This window comes from Pantherophis guttatus, chromosome 2 (assembly GCF_059756535.1).
Source record: "Pantherophis guttatus breed Tessera chromosome 2, ASM5975653v1, whole genome shotgun sequence".
Classification (NCBI taxonomy): domain Eukaryota; kingdom Metazoa; phylum Chordata; class Lepidosauria; order Squamata; family Colubridae; genus Pantherophis; species Pantherophis guttatus.
This window is the reverse complement of record NC_142064.1, coordinates 132940283-132960031: the sequence shown is the minus strand read 5'-3', so window position 1 is coordinate 132960031 and position 19749 is coordinate 132940283. Positions and strand designations below refer to the sequence as shown.

General features: G+C 42.9%; 1 long non-coding RNA gene across 3 annotated transcripts; it reads left to right on the top strand.

Moving 5' to 3' along the window:
• The first annotated feature begins 11726 nt into the window (after positions 1-11726).
• On the top strand, positions 11727-19261 carry LOC117663114 (uncharacterized). 3 transcript variants are annotated; one of them, XR_004590607.3, is made up of 4 exons: positions 11727-11872; positions 12439-12546; positions 13900-14125; positions 18747-19261. It is a non-coding gene; the product is annotated as an uncharacterized LOC117663114 (long non-coding RNA). The 3 variants fall into 3 exon arrangements; XR_004590606.3 differs by having other exon boundaries at positions 11727-11896; XR_004590605.3 differs by lacking the exon at positions 11727-11872 and having other exon boundaries at positions 11907-12546; positions 18747-19259.
• The last annotated feature ends 488 nt before the right edge of the window (positions 19262-19749 follow it).

Sequence of the window (19749 nt, the reverse complement as noted above, 5' to 3'; positions counted from 1 at the left end):
TAAACCTATGGTTGGATATCTAGATTGTTTAGCCATTGGACAGCAGTGCCTTCGAGATTATGTATTTCATGCTGGGATTCAGGGAACTTTCTAAGCGGGCATTCCATCGCAACATAATGTAAAATTTGTGGGAAGTTCCCATAGTCACAGTTAGGATTATCAACCAGCCCTCATTTATATTTCCAGTATTGGCACCTGCCATAGTTAGTTCAGATCTGGTTGAGCACTGTTCAGATTTTCCTTAGGAGATAAAGCTGAAGGGACGTTATACTGGAGCTGACACTAAATTAAACAAAACTGGGTTAGAAGTTGCCCATTCCTGGTGCCATGCTATCTCAATGTAAATATGTGGGTGTTTGGATAAAATAAAACTCCCTTTTTTATGACCCTGTAATCCCTTAATTTGGGGTAGATTCGGGGCGACCGAATGGAGCTGAGCATTTACTGGCCAGATGCCCTTCCTGACACCACACAGAGTTCATAGTAAGTTTTTTTTTCTTTGCACCCTAAGAGAGAAATATCTGCCATGCCCTAGAATTGGACTCTCAATCTTCTGAGTGGGAAACAAGCATCACCACTAGGCCACCACGCAGCTCTGTTTGGATAGTAATATAGATAGAATAAAAACCAGGAACAATATTCTTCATAAACTTTCTGGCACCAGTTAGGGAGTGAGTGCTACTGTTCTTAGGATATTAGGTCTTCCTTTGATATATTTGGTGGCTGAGTATCGATTCATGTGGTTAAACAGTGCCCATACAAAAGCACTGGATTCACAGCTTAATTACACTATGAGGCTAATATCAGGAACTATTAAATCAACACCTACTGGTATTATCTAGCACCGTGATGGCGAACCTATGGCACGCGTGCCACAGGTGGTACACGGAGCCATATTAGTGGGCACGCCAGCTCAGCTCTGGGGCGCATGCGTGTGCCGGCCAGCTGATTTTCAGGCCTTCTGGGCCCACCAGAAGTAGGGAAACAGGCTGTTTCCTGCCTCTGTAGGGCCTGGGGGGGAAGGCCCATTTTTCTTTCTTACCAGGCTCCAGATCCTCTCTATTTATCTGGGAAGTGCAAAAACAGCCTTTCCCACTCCCTTGGAGGCCCTACAGAGGCTGAAAGGGCCCATTTCCCAACTCCCGATGGGACAGGAAGTGACTTTTTTTTTTTATTTGATTTATATGCCGCCCTTCTCCGGAGACTCAGGGCAGCTTACAATGTGTTAAGCAATAGCCTTCATACTTTTATATATTTATACAAAGTTGCCCCCACAAACTGGGTCCTCAATTTACCTACCTTAGAAAGGATGGAAGGCTGAGTCAACCTTGAGCCTGGTGAGATTCAAACTTACAGTAATTGCAGACAGCTGGTGTTAATCACAATGCTATCAGTCTGCTGAGCCACCAGGCCCGTTTTTGCTGTCCCCAGCCTCCAGAGACTCCTAGAGAGGCTCCTAGAGACTCCTAGAGAGGCTCCTAGAGACCCCTAGAGAGGTTCTGGAGGCTGGTGACAGCAAAAAATGTCACTTCCTGTCCCATCAGGAGTCGGGAAATGGGCCCTTTCAGCCTCCGTAGGGCCTCCAAGGGAGTGGGAAAGGCTGTTTTCGCCCTTCCCAGATAAATAGAGAGGATCTGGAACCAGGTAAGAAAGAAAAACGGGCGTACCATGCCATCATGTGCCAGGAGCGGGGGGGGGGGGTTGCGTGTGCATGTGCGTGGGCACGTCCGCACGTGACCCTCCCCCCCTCCTGGCACGCGATGGCAAAAAGGTTAGCCATCACTGATCTAGCATACCACCACCCATCTAAGAAGACAATCAGCCTTAAAAGGGAAATGACAAAAACGATCATTACCTATACATGAGGACTGCTGCGATCAAAAATATTCAGACTCAAATCTCAGAATCTGCGGTGGAAACTTCAAATATTGTAACAACTGTTTTGATGGAACTCCTGATTCCTAACAGATTGCCAGATTTTTATTCAGTGTTTTTGGACTTCGCAAAACATATTTTGTATATTTTGGAATGGGTTCATCTTTTGGCATTAAGTTTTGACCTGTAAGCAAAACTACTATAGTTCAAACTTGAACATAATTATTGCAGCATATAAAGTCAAGCAGTTTCCAAGCTTACCCAGGAGAAGGTCATGTTATCTCCTCACGCCTCTCCCCATCATTTTTCTGTCATGTGCCAAACATACCAGCAGGGTCTGGAAAAGGGCCTCTCAAGCATCGTAGCTCAGTCATAAGGTTGGAATTTGGCCATTGCTCAAGCTGCTAAGAAACAAAATGTTTAGGTTTGGAGTTGATTTCTATGTTTTTATAAAACACAATTTGATCTGTCTATAATCACGAAGCTAAAAAGAGAGAGAGAGAGGGAGAGGGAGCAGAGTCAAAGAAACAAACAAACAAAACCCATTGGCCTATGCATATAGGCCGATTCATGGAGTTGGCCTGTCTCATGCCTGCTGAGACGAGTCAGCTGCCAAGCTTAGAAGTCGCTTCGCTTCTGCATCCTCAAAGCATCTGCAAGTAAAGGGAAAATCAGAGTTTTGCCAATAAATTGCTGACAATGGAATATAGCCCAAAGAGCATGTTTTAATATCCTTGGATTGTTCCATGCAGAGCTTTGGTTTCCTTTTGTGTTCTCCCCCCCCCCTCACAACAGGAAGCAGTGCAGAAGTCTTATCTCTGGAAAAACCTTGGCAGTGCATGATCTATGGGGTGCTTTGGGCAAGCATACAGTTTGCTCTTTCAACTGCGTTGTTTTCTTTCCAATCCAAAGAGTAGATGTCCTTGGGACATCTGATTGACGCCTCTGGGAATTAGATGGGCCTACCTTGCTCACCCAGGTATCCTGCGGGTTTTATTACACTGGGATACTCATCTTCCCCAGTGAGCAAACCCAATGACAATGTTGGCAGAGGATTATATCAGTTGTCATCTGACCTACTTAAAGGAGACTAGTTTGAAGAAAGGTAAGATCCAGCAGAGTGATTTTAGAGATGTTCTTCTCATAGAGAAGCAGAAGTCTTCTCTTCCCAAGCCTGCAAATTTGGACTACGCTCACAAGGTCATGCTGCCTGGGATTACAGACCTTGAAGTCTAACACATCTGGAGAACATCAGATCACAGAAGGCTGCACAGATGGAAAAGATAATCTTTTCCTGTTGTTGTCATGATATTTGTGTTTCTCTTCCAGGAAAAGCTAACATCACGGCCTTGGGAGGATTGTGTGATGGGATGGGACGCTTGCGTGATACTTTCTTTTCTTTCTTTCTTTCTCCTCAACTACTACATAGCAATGTGGTTGTTTCAGCTTTTCAGGAGGTTCTTCTATTTCGTAGCAGGGAAAAGTTATTATTCAATAAAATCCAATTATCAATTACATACCCAATTGAATTACTTTACATTACTGCATGCTCGATTAGTACGGCAAGCATGGTCCAATCTCGATGTCTTAAACCTCCTTCTATGATGGGTTCTAGTTTGGGTGAAAGAAAATTTGGAAATGATGCAGCTGCCTTTCCCTCCATAATCTCCCAATTTCCCTGTTTTATTTCTCAGCAATGAGCTCAGCAATTCCCAAAGGTGTTTTCTTTCAAAAGGCAATTGAACTTTCTTGTTTTGCTAGAAGATTTAACAGATTAACAGAGTTGGAAGGGACCTTGCAGGTCATCGAGTCCAACACCCTGCCCAAGCAGGAGACCCTACATCTGCCTCTACCTAGGATTGAACTCACAATCTCCTGATTGTGAGGCAAGAGCTCCACCTCAAGATGTTTCACTTCTCATCCAAGAAGCTTCTTCAGTTCTGACTGAATGATGGAGAATGGGTTATACAGTATTCCTTGCAGTTGTTGAATATGCAAGTAGGAGTGAGCCTTATATCAGCCTTCACTCATTGGTTCATTTTCCCACCGGTGGGAAAATGAACAAGTGTCAGTGGCTGACAGGCTGGACAGCTCCCGGTAAAAGGAGCTGCAGCCTTGGGCAGTTCTCAGTTCGTAGTTATTTTGTTGTTGTTCCCTGTTGCCTGGAATAAACAGTTGTTTTACTTCACTGCGATCGTCCTGCCTCTCTATTTGTGTCTGGACAGCACTCATGTAGTCTTCTTTCTGAGAGTCATGGAGCCAACTTGGAGGTTTATCTATGCCCTCAGGGTCACCTGAATCCTGTAGTCTGCATGGTTTTTTCCTGGAAATCCTTTTATACTCCTGGACCATTCGAAAGGTGTTCATCCCAAAGTGCATAGCTAATTGTCTATGGAGATTCTCAGTTATCCGTGTCATGGTTGAATTGAAGAAGCTTCTTGGATGAGAAACAAAATGTCTTCTAGCAAAAAAGAGAAAGCCTTTTGAAAGAAAGCACAGCAAATGCATACAAAGGAAGAGTGTATGACAGGCAACTCGCCATTGTCCTTTCCCTGCATGTAGATATCAAGGTTTCAATTACCTCCCCAAAGCTCTTCCAGTAAAGGGCTCTGATTCTCATTATTCTGCAGCCTCTTGTAATTATACAATTGCATGGAACAGATTAAAGCTTCAAGGTCACTAGTGAAAATGGGGATGAGAAGTCCACATACCTTACAGCATATTGAATCCCAAAGCCTTTTTATAGTCCCTATTATCCTGGGAGATTGTATTACCAAACTATCCAATCGGGGAGGCACAATAACTTATTGATTTTCAGTTGGGAACAAAATTATAAAGTGAACTTTATAAAGTGCAACATTCCTTCTCCCAAAACTCCCAACATACAAACACACACACACAAACACACACTTACACCCAAGTCTGCCCAAAATCTCATAAATTGCCATCCACACAAGGCCCTCCTCACTGTGTATTTTGGAATCTTTAAATACGTGTGGACTTTCCTTCTGCTTTCTAATTACCCAAAGTTATTGACGCTGGAATAAAAGTGTATCATAATGGGGTTTTTTCCATTTTTGTTTCAGGCCTGTTAACTAAGACACGCAACAAGAGGCAAAACTCTAGTGATAAAAAATGATGACATTCAATATTTTTTTCCTTCAATCTCCCAGGGTTCCTAAAAACATGATTGGAAAACACCTGTATTAGAACATGGAATATAGTGCACTATTCAGTCAGTCCCAATCACTTATGTGCAACATTTAGCAGCAAACCAGTTCAGCTAGATCAGAAGAACTCTGGCTAGTTTATTTATTTATTTGATATAATTTATATATCCACAGAGCACTCAGGGCAACATGCAAAATCCCAATAAAAATAGCAATGGAACTATCAAAGCAAAGTAATCATAGCTATAAGACTTTAAAAAAAAAGAAAACGGGAAGCATTTTTCACAGTAAAATCAAAATGGCATGAAAAACTTGATAAAAAGACATAATCTTCCCCGCTAATATAAAACATGATGGAGCCTCAGGGAGCTCTCTTCATGCAGGAACTCAATAATTGAGGACTAGCTTCAGAAAAGCCCTATCCTGCTTTAAACTGGCCTTCCCTACTCTGGGAACCCTGCAGATGTGTGGACTTCAACTCCCAGGATTCCATTGCTGAGAATTCTGTGAGGTGAATTCTGCATATCTAGACTGTTCTTAGGCTCTGGAACACTGCTGCAGATTTTAATAAATAATTTTTTTTTTGCAATTAGATAAGAATGCAAGGAGGAGAAGACTTCAAAAAAGATGCTTTTCTGGAGCATGATATAGGTTTCCGCAGGTGTTTGTATGTAGGTCTTTGGTTATCCGGGTTTTCTCCCGCGTAAAATTGGAAGTGTCTTGGTGACGTTTCGACGAAGTCTCATTCATCATCTTCAGGCTGGTGTTTTTGGCTTCGTGCTTCTAGGAGCAATGTGTGATCGCAGCTGTTTCCTCCTTTTAACTTCCAGTGGGGGTGTGAACTGATTGGATGGGAGCTTGCCTGTGTTCTGATTGGGTGGAGGTGTGTTCTGATTGGTTGGGGATTTTGTGCTCTGATTGGATGGGGGGTAGGCATGACCATAAACCAGAAGCCAGACCACAGCTGCATCATTAGTCACTTTAAACCCCTCCAATCCATACATGAAGCAAACTGACACCCACCATGAAGATGTGGCACGACCACGAACATGAAGCCAAACAACAGCAATGCAGCTCACCAGCTCAAATCCCCCTGCAACTCAGACTAACCCGAGCACAACCAAGCCCCCACCCAAACAGAACACACCCCCAGCCAGTCAGAGCACAGCCAACCCCCCATCCAATCAGAGCACAGCCAAACCCCCAACCAATCAGAACACATCTCTATCCAATCAGAACACAGGCAAGTTCCCACCCAATCAGTTCACACCCCCACTGGAAGTTAAAAGGAAGAAACAGCTGCGATCACACATTGCTCCTAGAAGCACGAAGCCAAAAACAACAGCCTGAAGATGACGAATGAGACTTTGTCGAAACGTTGCCAAGACACTTCCAATTTTACACGGGAGAAAACCCGAATAACCAAAGATCTACATATAGATAGATAGATAGATAGATAGATAGATAGATAGATAGATATAACACCACATTATTAACTGTAAGAACAACACTGTTTCAATGATTTTTTTTTCAAAAAGTCTGTTAACTTTCTAATTCCTTATTTAATGAAACATTATTTTAGAAGCAATACTTCTAAAAGAGCCTTGGTAGTACAGGGGCTTAAGGCACCCTGTTATTAAGCTGATTAAGACCAGCTGCCTGCAATTCTGCAGGGTTCGAATCTTGCCAAAGGCTCAAGGTTGACTCAGCCTTCCATCCTTTCTAAGGTAGGTGAAATGAGGACCCAGTTGTGGGGGCAATAAGCTGACTTTGTATAAATATACAAAAGGATGAAGGCTATTGCTGAGCACATTGTAAGCCGCCCTGAGTCTTCGGAGAAGGGCGGCATATAAATCAAATTAAAAAAATATATATATATATACTTCATGTTTCACACACCCATATGGCAGTCCTGAGAGTTGCCTCCATAGAAAAGAACTCTGTGTTGAAAGGCAACTATGCGCTGTAGGAAGTTAGCACCCACCCCTCTCCTAGAAGAATGAAATATTCTAGGAAATATTAAAAAGGCAGAATATTATACCTCCCTGGATGAGAAAAGGAGAAACATGCTCTTGGCAAGCAGCCCCCACCTTTGTTAATAGTCCCAGAAAGACTGGGCCATCCTATCTACAGGACAAAAGGCTGGGCCAGCTTATCTACAACACAAAAGACCTTAACCCTTAGGACATAATAGGATTAGCCTTCTACCCATCTCACCACATGGCACCTTAGAAGATTACATCACCTAGCAAGATTCAACCAAGCCTGGGACTCAAGACAACCTACAAAGTTGCTCCTGCATGGGCCCATGGGAGCCTGACAACCAATCAGAATACATTTGTTTCACAGGAACATAAAGCAAGTTCAAAGCCCAAGAGAGGGTATAAATATATCTCACTCTCCACTCCATGTGGTCAGCTATCCAGGACTTCAAACCGTGTGGTCCTGTTCACCATTAAACCATCCTTCCAAGCAGTCTCCATGTTTCCAGTGTCTTTCTCCCCACTTGGAATTGAAGCCAGATGGACATTTCTTCCAACAGCACCATTGTACTGATGCAGGACAATATATGCAGACAGTGAACGTGGTCTATCTAACAATCTTTCTATTTTGTTCCTTTTTTTCTTTTCCTAACCAAGAGAAACATTTGCAGCGGGTGTCTAGAACCTATAATTTCAGTCTCACTACTCTGTTTGGCCACAAAACTCTCTTGGAGGAAAAAAAACGGGCCAAGAATATCTTTTAGGGGGGGAAATATGGTTCCAGGGCCTACGGAAATTCTCCCTTCCTTCCATGAGATTGTAAGTGCATGCTATTATCAGCAGCCAAGACAGCTCTATTACAAAACATGGAAAAGGTCATCATAATTAAGACTGATTTTTATTTATAAAGCACCAGTCAACTCCCATCTCTCATGGCCTAGTCACTGGAGGCTCAGTAGAGACAGTTTAAAGGGACCATTAACAGAAAGTCATGGTAGCATAGTTCATGCAGTCCCCTTTCCAGGCATATATTCTGGGTTATTAATTAATGAGGACCGTCAAGGGGGCTATTATCAAACCAATGACAGCTCCTGATTGATGTGACAAGGGCAGCATAAATGCAGGAAAGAAAGAGAAGAGCTCTATCAAAGGGAGGCATCTCCACAGGAAGCAGCCGTCGATCATCACTGATGACATTTTTGGGGTGTTGTTTGTCAAGATGCATTTGTCAGTCAGTGCACTGTTTGGTCCTGGGAGCTGTAATTTCCATTGGTTCCCCTGATATTGGCAGCCAGAAACAATTGCTTTGTGAGGAAGAGCAACAAAATTCATGGGATTTCCTCTGATGTAAGTATAGTTGAAACTACCCATTTGGGTTTCTCCTGGGTTCTTCTTCTTTGTGAGGTATGTTCAGTTTGGATTTTCTTTGAGTGTCTCAATTTTGGAACCAGGCCTGTGCTTCTCATTGGCCTCTGAGGGCCCCTAGAAAGATTGACCCCGCCCAGAAGGGCAGCGTCATGGATGTTAGCAGTGGTGGAATTCAATTTTTTTTTACTACCAGTTCTGTGGCTGCGGCTTGGTGGGTGTGGTGTGGCTTGGCGGTCTTGGCAGGGGAAGGATACTGCAAAATCCTCATTCCCTCCCCACTCCTGGGGGAAGGATATTGCAAAATCTCCATTCCAACACCACTCTGGGGCCAGCCAGAGGTGGCATTTGCCAGTTCTCCGAACTACTAAAAATTTCTGCTATCAGTTCTCCAGAACCTGTCAGAACCTGCTGAATTTCACCCCTGGATGTAAGCCTTTTAGGGGAAGCTAGGGAGATTAAAGGAGTGAGAAAAGCTCTGCTTTTGCTTCTTAACCCACCCACCCCGAAAGCTCACTATTTTGTGGTGGGGATCAGCATTTTGAGGTGGTTCCAAGAAGCATGCCCCTTAAACTCCCATTCCATTCCTTGAGAAAAATTTAAATCTTTGGTGTTCCTTTGGGGCACTCTGGGGGTTGCATCCCACATATTGCAACCACCCACAGGTGGTTCCTCCCTGCTGTATAAAATTGGCCTCCTCAGAAATGCATTTCATTTACAGCTTCTCCTCCCCTCTGCTGGTTTCCACCATCTTCTTCTCTAGTACTCTGTCTCCCTGACTGCTTTTCTACAATCCCTTCCTTTCTTAAATCTTGCTGAAGTTTCGGCTGGGTTGGACCAATCTTTGGGTTGTCTATGGTTATATTTGCACAACATGCATTTCTTGCTTTACTGAATTAACCCATTTCCTTGATTTGTGAAGCCATAGCAAAACCAAACCCAGCCGAGGAAGCTGTCTGAATGCAGCTGCAAACTTTTTCACCCGCATGGTTAAACATCCTGCGTGAACCAAGCCCAACTGTAGTTCTACTGATCTGAGGATGTTTCCTATCTCTAGTTAAATTTCAGTCAATATGTTTGTGCATGTTCTATGACCTCACAATAATTCATTTTTGGATGAAGTCAGAGGAAATTGAAGTGAAGTGCCTAGGAACACTGAGTTTAGATCTCATCAATAGCTAAATAACACGTTTGCTCCAGAATGTGTAGAATTCTATTCTTTTTTTTTTTTTTAATTCAGGCGCTCTCTTTCAGTATTCCTACACAAATATTTTCTCCATCACAGTAAAACAGCACCATGAGAAACACAACAGTTAAGCCTCTGGGAGCAAGAACTGTCATTTTCAGAGATACATCTGACCAACTTTGACTAAATCGTGCATTTTGAGAGCCAATGAGATGTCATACGTAGATACCGTGATGAGCTTATATGGAGCTAGGTAAATTTTGTCTATCTTGCAGAATCATTATGAAAGTAAAATGGAAGGAACTTCCTTCCCCTGTTGAAGGAAGATAAACATATTTAGTAAAACCGAATCATTGGGGTGGTTGATTCAAAACCAGTTATGTTCGAGCATCAATAATATTCCTCAACTGATTTTTGTTTCTACTTCTAAGCAAGTGTTATAATAAACATGCTCTGAGATGCATTCTGGGCAGAAAATAAGAGAGAAAGTAGAAAAGGAAGTGATTTTGTAAATGACCCTAGAGAATACAGGCAGTCCGCGACTTACGACCACAATTGAGCCCAAAATTTATACTGCTAAGTGAGAAACCTATTAAAGGAGTTTTGCCTCATTTTATGACTTTTCTTGCCACACTTGTAAAGTGAATCACTGCAGTTGTTCAATTAGTAACACGGTTTGTTAAGTGAATCTGGCTTCCCGGTTGACTTTGCTTATCAGAAAGTCAAAAAAGGGGATCATATGACTCTGGGACACTGCAACTATCATAAAGACGAATCGATTGTCAAGCATTTGAATCTGAATCACATGACCATAGGGATGCTGCAACGGTCATAATTGTGAAAAATGGTCATAAATCACTTTTTTCAGTGCTGTTGTACCTTTGAACAGTCATTAAATGAACTGTTGTAAATCAAGGACTACCTGTACGTTCTTTTGGGGGGTGGGGGCAAAAGTTGTAATTCAGCCTTGAGCACTTTTGATTAAAGTTTGTGGATAGGAACAACAGGCTGAGAAGGTATTACCAATCAGTGTACAGGTAGTCCTCAACCTACGACCACAATTGAGCCCAAAATTTATGTTATTGAGAAATTTGTTAAATGACTTTTGCCCCATTTTATGACCTTTTTTTTTGCCACATTGGTTAAGTGAATCAGTGCAGTTGTTAAATTAGTAACCCGGGTCTTTAAGTGAATCTCTTTTCCCCCATTGACTTTGCTTGTCAGAAGGTCGCAAACGAGGATCACATGACTCTGGGACACTGCAACCATCATAAATGTGAGTCAGCTGTCAAGCATCCGAATGTAAATCACATGCTGCAACGTTCATAAGTGTGAAAATGGTCAGAAGTCACTTTTTTCAGTGCGGTTGCAACTTCGGTCACTAAACTAACTGTTGTAAGTTGAGGACTACCTGTATAACTAAAGGCTGAGTCTGTATAAAACCACTGCTTCCTAAATCTGTAGGAGGATAGGCAACAGGGGAGAGCCAGAAAGGTACATCTGGTAAACCAGTGGTGAAATCCAAATTTTTTTACTACCGGTTCTGTGGGCGTGGCTTAGTGGGTGTGGCTTGGTGGGCATGGCAGGGGAAGGATACTGCAAAATTTCCATTCCCCACTCCTGGGGGAAGGATATTGCAAAATCTCCATTCCCACCCCACTCTGGGGCCATCCAGAGGTGGTATTTGCCATTCTCCGAACTGCTCAAAATTTCTGCTACCGGTTCTCCAGAACCTGTCAGAACCTGCTGGATTTCACCCTTGCTGGTAACCCAGGGCTTTCTGAGGATGTGACCCTTGGCAGGAGCTTGATGATGTCAAACCAATATTGGTCTTATACTGGGAACACTTTTCATACTGTAGTAGAGTATATGTGCTTCTGATAGCCATACCAGAGTCAAGTTGGCCTCATGAGCAATCTTTGAAGCATCCCTAACTGGCATTGTGAACAGGGAACAGGATAGGACATCAGTCAAGTTTACGCATCCATGAAGGAGTTAATATTGGCGGTATCAAATCACTTCCCAGAGCGGGTGGGACTCAGACAAATGGGGCACGAGTAGGAGGGCAGATGGGGAGAAAGGCTGGAGCTGAACACAAGGGGAAAAGACGTGAATCTGAAGCTCCTGGTAATGGGTTCCATGGTTACGGTTGTCTAGGCAACCGCGACACATATCCATTTCTCTGCGCAGGGGTTGAAAGTGAATGACAATTTGGAGAGCTGCGAGCCCCGGGAATGTAGGGGGCCTTAAAGAAGATTGATAGGAAAATCAATGCCTTATAAAAAGAGAGAGAGGTGACTGCTCCACTTTGAAGACAGGTGCTGATTCGTCCAGCAAAGCCAGGAGGTGTAGAAAACAGACAATGAAAGCAGCTGGGGAATAGTTTCTCCCCAATCCCCCTTTTGCACCTTTCTCCGAAGCCCAGTCGAAAAATTGCCACCTGCTTCCCTCCCTCCCATCCCGGCACCTCGGTCGTATGCACGGGATGGCAAACTGGCCATAAAATTTTTTACTACCCTAGTTCTTCATTCAGGAAATAACAGGTTCATAAACAGTCCAGACAGTATGGAGCTCCAATTCCAAGCAAGCCATCTCTCTCTCTCTCTTTCTCTCTCCCTCCGTCTCCTATCCCTCTTGCAACAACTTTACTGGGCATTTCTGAGGAGCCAGCAGGCCCATGATTCACCCACTCTCATTTTTTTTCCCCATCTGCAATTTCTGTGGGGAGCTACTGTTTGTGAGGGGCGGGTTGAAAGGACCCCCAGTTTAAAGATAGGCACATAGGCCGGGTGCTCCTGGCAGTAGGGAAGCAATTCCTGCTAGGTTTTTCTTTCTCTTTTGCTGGAATCTCTGCTCTTAGGTGACCATTGGGAAATATAGAGTTCATTCTAGGCTACAGTGTTATCAGGAATCCACACAACGTGTGGATGTAAAATCTCCGATCTGGGGAAAGCTTATGAATGCTGTGGTAAGTGTTTGTTTTCAATGTCTTTCTTTCTCTCTCTCTCTCTCTCTCTCTCTCCCTCCCTTCCCCTCCCTCCCTCCCTCCCTCCCTCCCTCCCTCCCTCTCTCTCTCTCTCTCTTTCTTTCTTTCCTTCCTTCCTTCCTCTTTCTTTTCTTTCTTTCTTAATTTCTTTCTCTCTCTTCCTCCCTCCCCTCCCTTTCTTTCTTTCTTTCTTTCTTTCTTTCTTTCTTCCTTTCTTTCTTCCTTTCTTTCTCCCTTTTATTAGATTTTTATCCCAGCTTTATAACGCAAGGCCGTGAACATACCTAATGCTTCCTCCTCCTCCTATTTTTCCCACAACAACCCTGTGAGGTAAATAGGGCTGAGAGTAACTGGCCCAAAGTCAACCAATTGACTTTCATGTTAAAGTGGGACTAGAACTCACATCTCTTGGTTTGTTTGTTCTTTAGCTTGGAGCCTTAAGCACTAGGCCACACTGGCTCTCCAAATATATATCCTAGAATTTGAGTCAGCCCATTTAGCTTTCTTCCCCAATATCCTAGTTTGAGTGAAATAAATGCAGTTTGCGGAGTTTTAGAAATTAAATGGCAGCCAAGATCTATTTGTACCTCTTCTTTCCAGAAGGCTTGAAAAGCTGGGTGCATGTTGTCTCGATTATTTGCATCTGAGGTTGCCAAGTTTGGATTTTCCAGTAAATTTACATGGCTGGCACCCAGGTACATACACACAGAGCCAGGAGAGAACCCAAATGTCTTCCTTGTCTTGCAGGTTTGGTTTTAGGAGAAGCTCTTAGAGGAAGGATTGGGTTCAGACATGAGAAAATTAACTACAAAAAATCAAGTTTCTAGAGGGCAGTGGATTACAATTCCCATCAGCCCCAGCCTGCATGGTTAGCAGTCTGGAGAGTGTTAAACAGCAGCCTCAGGAGCTCTGGAGGCTTCAGGTTGGGAAAAACGAGGCTAAACACCTAATGCTACTCTCACACCATTAAACCAGCAGCTTCTTGAAGCCAGCTTAGAGCTTCATCAAATTGGGATATAAATGGAATAAGTAGCCAATTTATTGTTAGGTTCTTACTCTCTTCCATTGTGCCATCTCTTTAGTTATTCCACCCCATCCATCATTTTATCTGACTCGTTTTCCTATTTATTCCTTCTCCACGCATTCGGTTACTATGTTCCTGAAGCGCAACAACCTATTTTCGAAAGGAGGCACCCACTTTTATTGTTCCTTTCTTCCCAAGTGGGATCTGATATATGGGTGGGTTGTTTTAAAAGCCATTTGGCAGAATGTTCTTCTAGCTTGTTATTTTAATAATGCTTTCCCTCCCCCTTTTCTTTCTTTCTTTACTGGCAGGAGTGACCACTTTGAGGCCTCTGGATGAAATGGATCCCCTGCTTCTTTTCTGGAACCACGAAACCTCTGGCACTGTAGCTGCTGAAATTCACAGTGTTTCCACTTGAGTTGAGCATGCCATTCCCAGATTGGTTCTGCATCCCTGGGATACCAGCCTTTTCTTGGAAGTTCAACTTCCATATAATAAAACATGGAGGATTGAGTAAGAGAGAAATAATGCCAAATGGTAAGCATTAGTCGGCTCTGCAGTTTAATAACCCTGTAAATTAACTTTTTGCCCGCTCTAAATAATTTCACTGCATTCTTAAATTCTTTTTTTTTTTTTTTTTTTTTTTTGTAAATTCTCTTCTTTGCCCTCCCTCCAGCATTCCTCTTGTAGAAAGTTAGGAATTTTATTTTTCAGGTTGACTCAACCAACTAAATGTTCTTTGGGATGGGTGGATGGGTGAATGGATGGATGGAGGAAAGAAGGAAAGGAAAGGGAAGGGAAGGGAAGGGAAGGGAAGGGAAGGGAAGGGAAGGGAAGGGAAGGAAGGAAGGAAGGAAGGAAGGAAGGAAGGAAGGAAGGAAGGAAGGAAGGAAGGAAGGAAGGAAGGAAGGGTAAAATCCAGCAGGTTCTGACAGGTTCTAGAGAACCGGTAGCGGAAATTATGAGTAGTTCGAGAACTGGCAAATACCACCTCTGGCTGATCCCAGAGTGGGGTGGGAATGGAGATTTTGCAGTATCCTTCCCCTGCCATGCCCACCAAGCCACACCCACCAAGCCACACCACACCCACCAAGCCACGCCCACAGAACCGGTAGTAAAAAAAATTGAATTTCACCACTGGAAGGAAGGAAGTCTTTTTCTTCATGTAAAGTATTCTTATCAGCAAAAATATTAAATGTGCCCTGATCCCTGTTCACTTGACAGGAAGTCACAATCAAACTATGAGCACCTGCTGAAGCCCCTCGGCATGTGCCTGTGATCCTAATGTCCCCTTGTTGCCATGAAATGTCCTTTTTTTATTGGGACAGAAGTGGGAAATTATTGAATCTCCCTGGAATAATCATGATAATTTACAGGGTTATTAAACTGCTAATGCTGAATTGATACTTCTAATTCCCACTCTTAGAGCCATCTTGAAGAGACCTGAGGGAGCTTCGGTGCTCCTTGTGGAAAACCTTCTGTGATTTAAGCCCCCATGGGAATTAGAAATCATTTTCCTTCAGCACTTGGGAGTGCACAATACACAATTGATATTTTTATGTCTTCCTACTAGCAATGAGACACATCCTGGGAAGTATCACCAACAGACTTTGTCTTCCTCTGAAGGACACTGGAAGCTTTTTACAGCTGAATCCAAAGAATCTCCCAGAATGTCGGTTTAAAACCAGAGTTTCTGATGCCTTTTCAAGTGCCGCCAAACCAAGCAATTAGAATTTGTGCTGATGACAGGGTAGACACGTCTCATGATTAATGTTGGGCAATGTCACACGCTCCATTTGCTTATGACGTCTCCTTGAGATGCTTTTCCTTAGTTTTTGAGTCAAAGGGAAAAGGCAGAATGCTGGCAACCAGCAAGGGTGCCTCTTACTGACCTGATCCTTAGGGCCTCAGGATGCAACCGAGTCCCTGCCTCATCTATATTGACTGGCCGTTCAATTAACCATCGGAGGAGGGGGGATTCTGAGATATCTGCATCTTGTTTGAATCGATGCTAAATGAGTTTAAATGTAGCTTAATAGTGAGGAATGTGTGAATCAATACAATTCTTGTTGGTGAAATTATTAGTATTGGAGAAGAAAGCATGGAGAAACCGATTCTGTCAGGAAGTGATTGAAAACAGAGATCAGATTGAATAAGGAGAATGTTACTTCTTCCAGCATCTTATCCAAGACAGAATTATTTCTATAAAGAAATATAGATTGTTTTTACATACATACATACATACATACATACATACATACATACATACATATCTGAATTTGACGGATTGTTTCAAATGACTTATTTCAATAGAGATTCTATGGTTCATTATAAAGGTGATTTTCCTACTTTCCATCTTAAAGTTGGAGAAAAAAGATCCAACTTCAGGAGTCTCCTGAAAGGCCCCCCCCCCCCCCCCCCCAGTATCAGAATTCTGGTGTTTTGAGAATAAAAAAAGGGGGAAGAAGTGAAAATAAAACCCTGTTCAATGTGGGTGTTTGGGAGAATGTCAGAAACACTAATGGAGAAACAAGCAGGTGACACTGTCTCCTCTATTTTACCAGCCTCAGTCAACTGAAACATTAATGGGTTTGTCCTGAAATTTTTTTGCTTATGTATAGCAGAACACAAAACACAAACCAAATTTGGAACCTTCCCAAAGTCTTAACAGAATAAGAGTGGTGGAAGGGACTTTGGAGGTCTTCTAGTCCAACCCCCTGCTCAAGCAGGAAACCCTATACTGTTTCAGACAAATGGTTGTTCAATCTCTTCTTAAAAAAACCTCCAGGGTTTAGCACCTACAACTTCTGGAGGCAAGTCATTCCTCCAGAAGTTTTGGGTGCTCCAACACTGGAAGTGATGGAAAGGTAATAGCAATAAGAATTCTTATTGTCACCTTTCCCTTCTTACTACTAGAAGTGCCCATTAGGAAGCTCTACTTTGGGAAATCACATGGAAGCAGTCCTCACTGCAACTATTTCCTCACCCTTTACTTCTGGGGATCAGATTGGCAGCCGGGTAAAGGGAGAGCCACGGCCACTGGGTCCCTTCCCTAATTTAGGCTTAGGCATAGGAACCTGAGGCAGAAGAACAGCTACATTTCCACTGCAGTCCTCTGGTCCAAGCATACTTGAAGACCCAGACTGAGAGACTGACTTCAATACCTTTTTGTTTGAATCACCCATTATCATCACTAGCCCTATTGGTTTAATAATGGAGAACAAGAATCCACAAAACATCAACAAATCCCTTTTTACAATTAGGAAAGCCACTTTCCCGGCCCCGTGACAGATATCATGTCTGCTCCCAAAATCCCAAATGTATTCATTGGCCTAGAAAAGGAAAAGAGCTTTAACACAGATTGCAGACACGCAACAGCTAGTAGTACATGCTCTATCTTCTGCTAGCAATCTATTTCAAAAGCTGTTGATCACGATTTCCCTTTCAGAAATGCCAGTGGTGAAATCCAATTTTTTTTACTACCGGTTCTGTGAGCGTGGCTTGGTGGATGTGGCAGGGGAAGGGTACTGCAAAATCTCCATTCCCACCCCACTCTGGGGCTAGCCAGAGGTGGTATTTGCCGGTTCTCTGAACTACTCAAAATTTCCGCTGCCGGTTCTCCAGAACCTGTCAGTACCTGCTGGATTTCACCCCTGAGAAATGCTGCTTTGGGCTCTGCAAGGGAGATATCACAACCGAGTGGACAGAATACAAGCTTGCGTGCAGAAGATCCCAAGTTCAAGGACTGGGTCTCCCATTTAAAGTTGTCTGAGATGCTGGAGTGTTTTTGAGAAAGCAGAAACTCCTGGATTAGATACATAAGTAGTCCAAAGCAAACTGTGTGGTTGTGTTTTTCTATGTCTTATTTGCTAGTAGATAAGGACTCCCCCCCCCCCCGCTTTTCCTCTCCAGATCTACTGTTCCCAGAAGACAAACCTACGGAGTGATCTGAAAGCCTTATGCAAAATGTGGAAAGTTGAGAGAGAGTTGTGCATTTCTTTATATTCCTTCCCTCTTCCCTCGTGCACTATTGATGAATTAAGCTTTCAAAAGCGTGGAAAGTCAAAATGAATTGACTTCAGCAATTGTAGCTCAATCCTAAGGAGCCCCTTTCTGAAGACAACCAAGAGAGTGCTTTGCAGATCAATAATTGATCTTCTTGTCCTATCTCTTTTTCCCTTGGATGGGTCATTAGGCAGGAAAGTTAGAAAGCGGGCAAATGCCGGTTTCTATGGAAACAACAGAAATCTGCATTTCTTCCAATTCAGTGGGGAAGCTGCAATTTGTATGCAAAAGACACGCACCTTTGTAACCAAGACAGGAAGGTGAGAGAACAGCAAGGCTTACCCCCACCTGGACCTGCAAAGAAGAAGGGGGAAAAAAGATAGAAAGAAGCAAGGGTTTAATCTACAGGTAGGATGCTTCATAGTGGAGAATATTATTTTCTTTTATTTAGTGCTCTCTTATAAGTGCCACGGGAAAGATTTCAATCACAAAGAAGATTGCCAAACAGAAAATGTATAAAACTAGAGTGTAAAGTTACTTTCTCCAGCTGGGGGCCTTCCATATATCTTAGGGCTATGGCTCCCAGAATTCCCAGTGACCAAAGTCTTTAGCCAGTTTGAGCCCTGATCTCCAAACATTTCTTTAAAAAAAAAAAAAAAACCCACCAGATTGGGTATACTGGTATAAACCAATGCAAGAGCTGATTCAGTGTAGTGGTTAAGGCACCAGGCTAGAAACTGGGAGACTGTGAGTTCTAGTTCTGCTTATGTGCAAAGCCAGGTGAGTGACCTTAAACCAGTCCTTTTCTCTCATCCCTAGGAAGGAGGCAATGGCAAACCACTTCTGATCAGACTTGCCAGAAACACTGAAGGGACTAGTTCAGATGATTGACAGGTGTCAACACTGACTCAAAGTCACCAAGCAAGTGGAAGGGGGTTCGGTATTTGACCCTTGTCAAAGGCTTAGTAAATCACAAATTATTTCTAGGTTTAGTCATGAGTTCTAAATCATGCATTTCCCACTCTAAGATGGGAATTTTCTGTTATAGATCTGGATGAGAGAAAATCTGGGTTCAGGATCTGGTACCACAGCCAAGCTTCTTTAAGCGAATCACTGTTTCTCAAACTAACTCATAATTATTTTGTTTTTACAGCTTGACACTGAGTTGCCTGTAGGACAGCATCTCTTCCTTGGTTTAAACCTCTGAAGCATTGCCTTGAATTGCCTGATAACAATTGCTTTCAGTGGGATGCCTGCTTGGAGACACATTATGAAGCAAAGGAAGATTGGTGAAAATGCTTTAGCAGGAGGAAGGAGTCCCTTTTCCTCTCCCCATTGAAATGACATGCATGGCACATGGGATTAACAGCCTTTGTGGGAAAAGATAAAAAGCCTCTTTAAATTTGGCATAGGAGTGTGCTGCCTATAATGACACACCTGATGACTTCTAATGTTTGATACCAAATAAAATAACCTGGTTTCCTCTAAATATTTTGGACTTCATCTTACCTCAACCCCATGCTACATGGTAGAGATAAGAGACTATGATGAATGTCATCTGAAAATTTTACGAATTCCCAGCATCTGAAAGATAACCCAGCCCAATGCTTTGCCTCATGCTGAAGTAATGGATTCCTACCCTTAGGATAAAGGATCTTCAACTCTTACATTCGATGCTTCTGAGCTATAATCGTGAGCTTTAGATGAGATCTTGTGCTGGAGAGGAGAATAGCTTTGAATGGTTCAACTGGTATAGGCTGGTTAAGCAGCTTTTGGGAAAACAATGCAAAATTTAACCTTTCCCAATAACGAGAGAAATTAAGTAACAGAATGTGGAAGCACTCAGCATTTGTCACTCACTGAACAATGAATTAAATCTGATCAGAGTCTGTGTGCTGGAGTGGGTGGCATAAATGAATGAATGAATGAATGAATGGATGGATGGATGGATGGATGAATGAATGAATGAATGAATGAATGAATGAATAAATAAATAAATATCCCCATTGTCCAGTCATGTGCTGTGCTACAGTGTGATAATGCTATATTGTTACCGCAGGTATCTGTCCTTCTCTCTCCCCCGCTCCCTCCTTCTCTGTCTCTGTCACTCTCTCTCTCTCTCTCACCTCTCTCTCCCTCCAGTATATCTGTTTTAT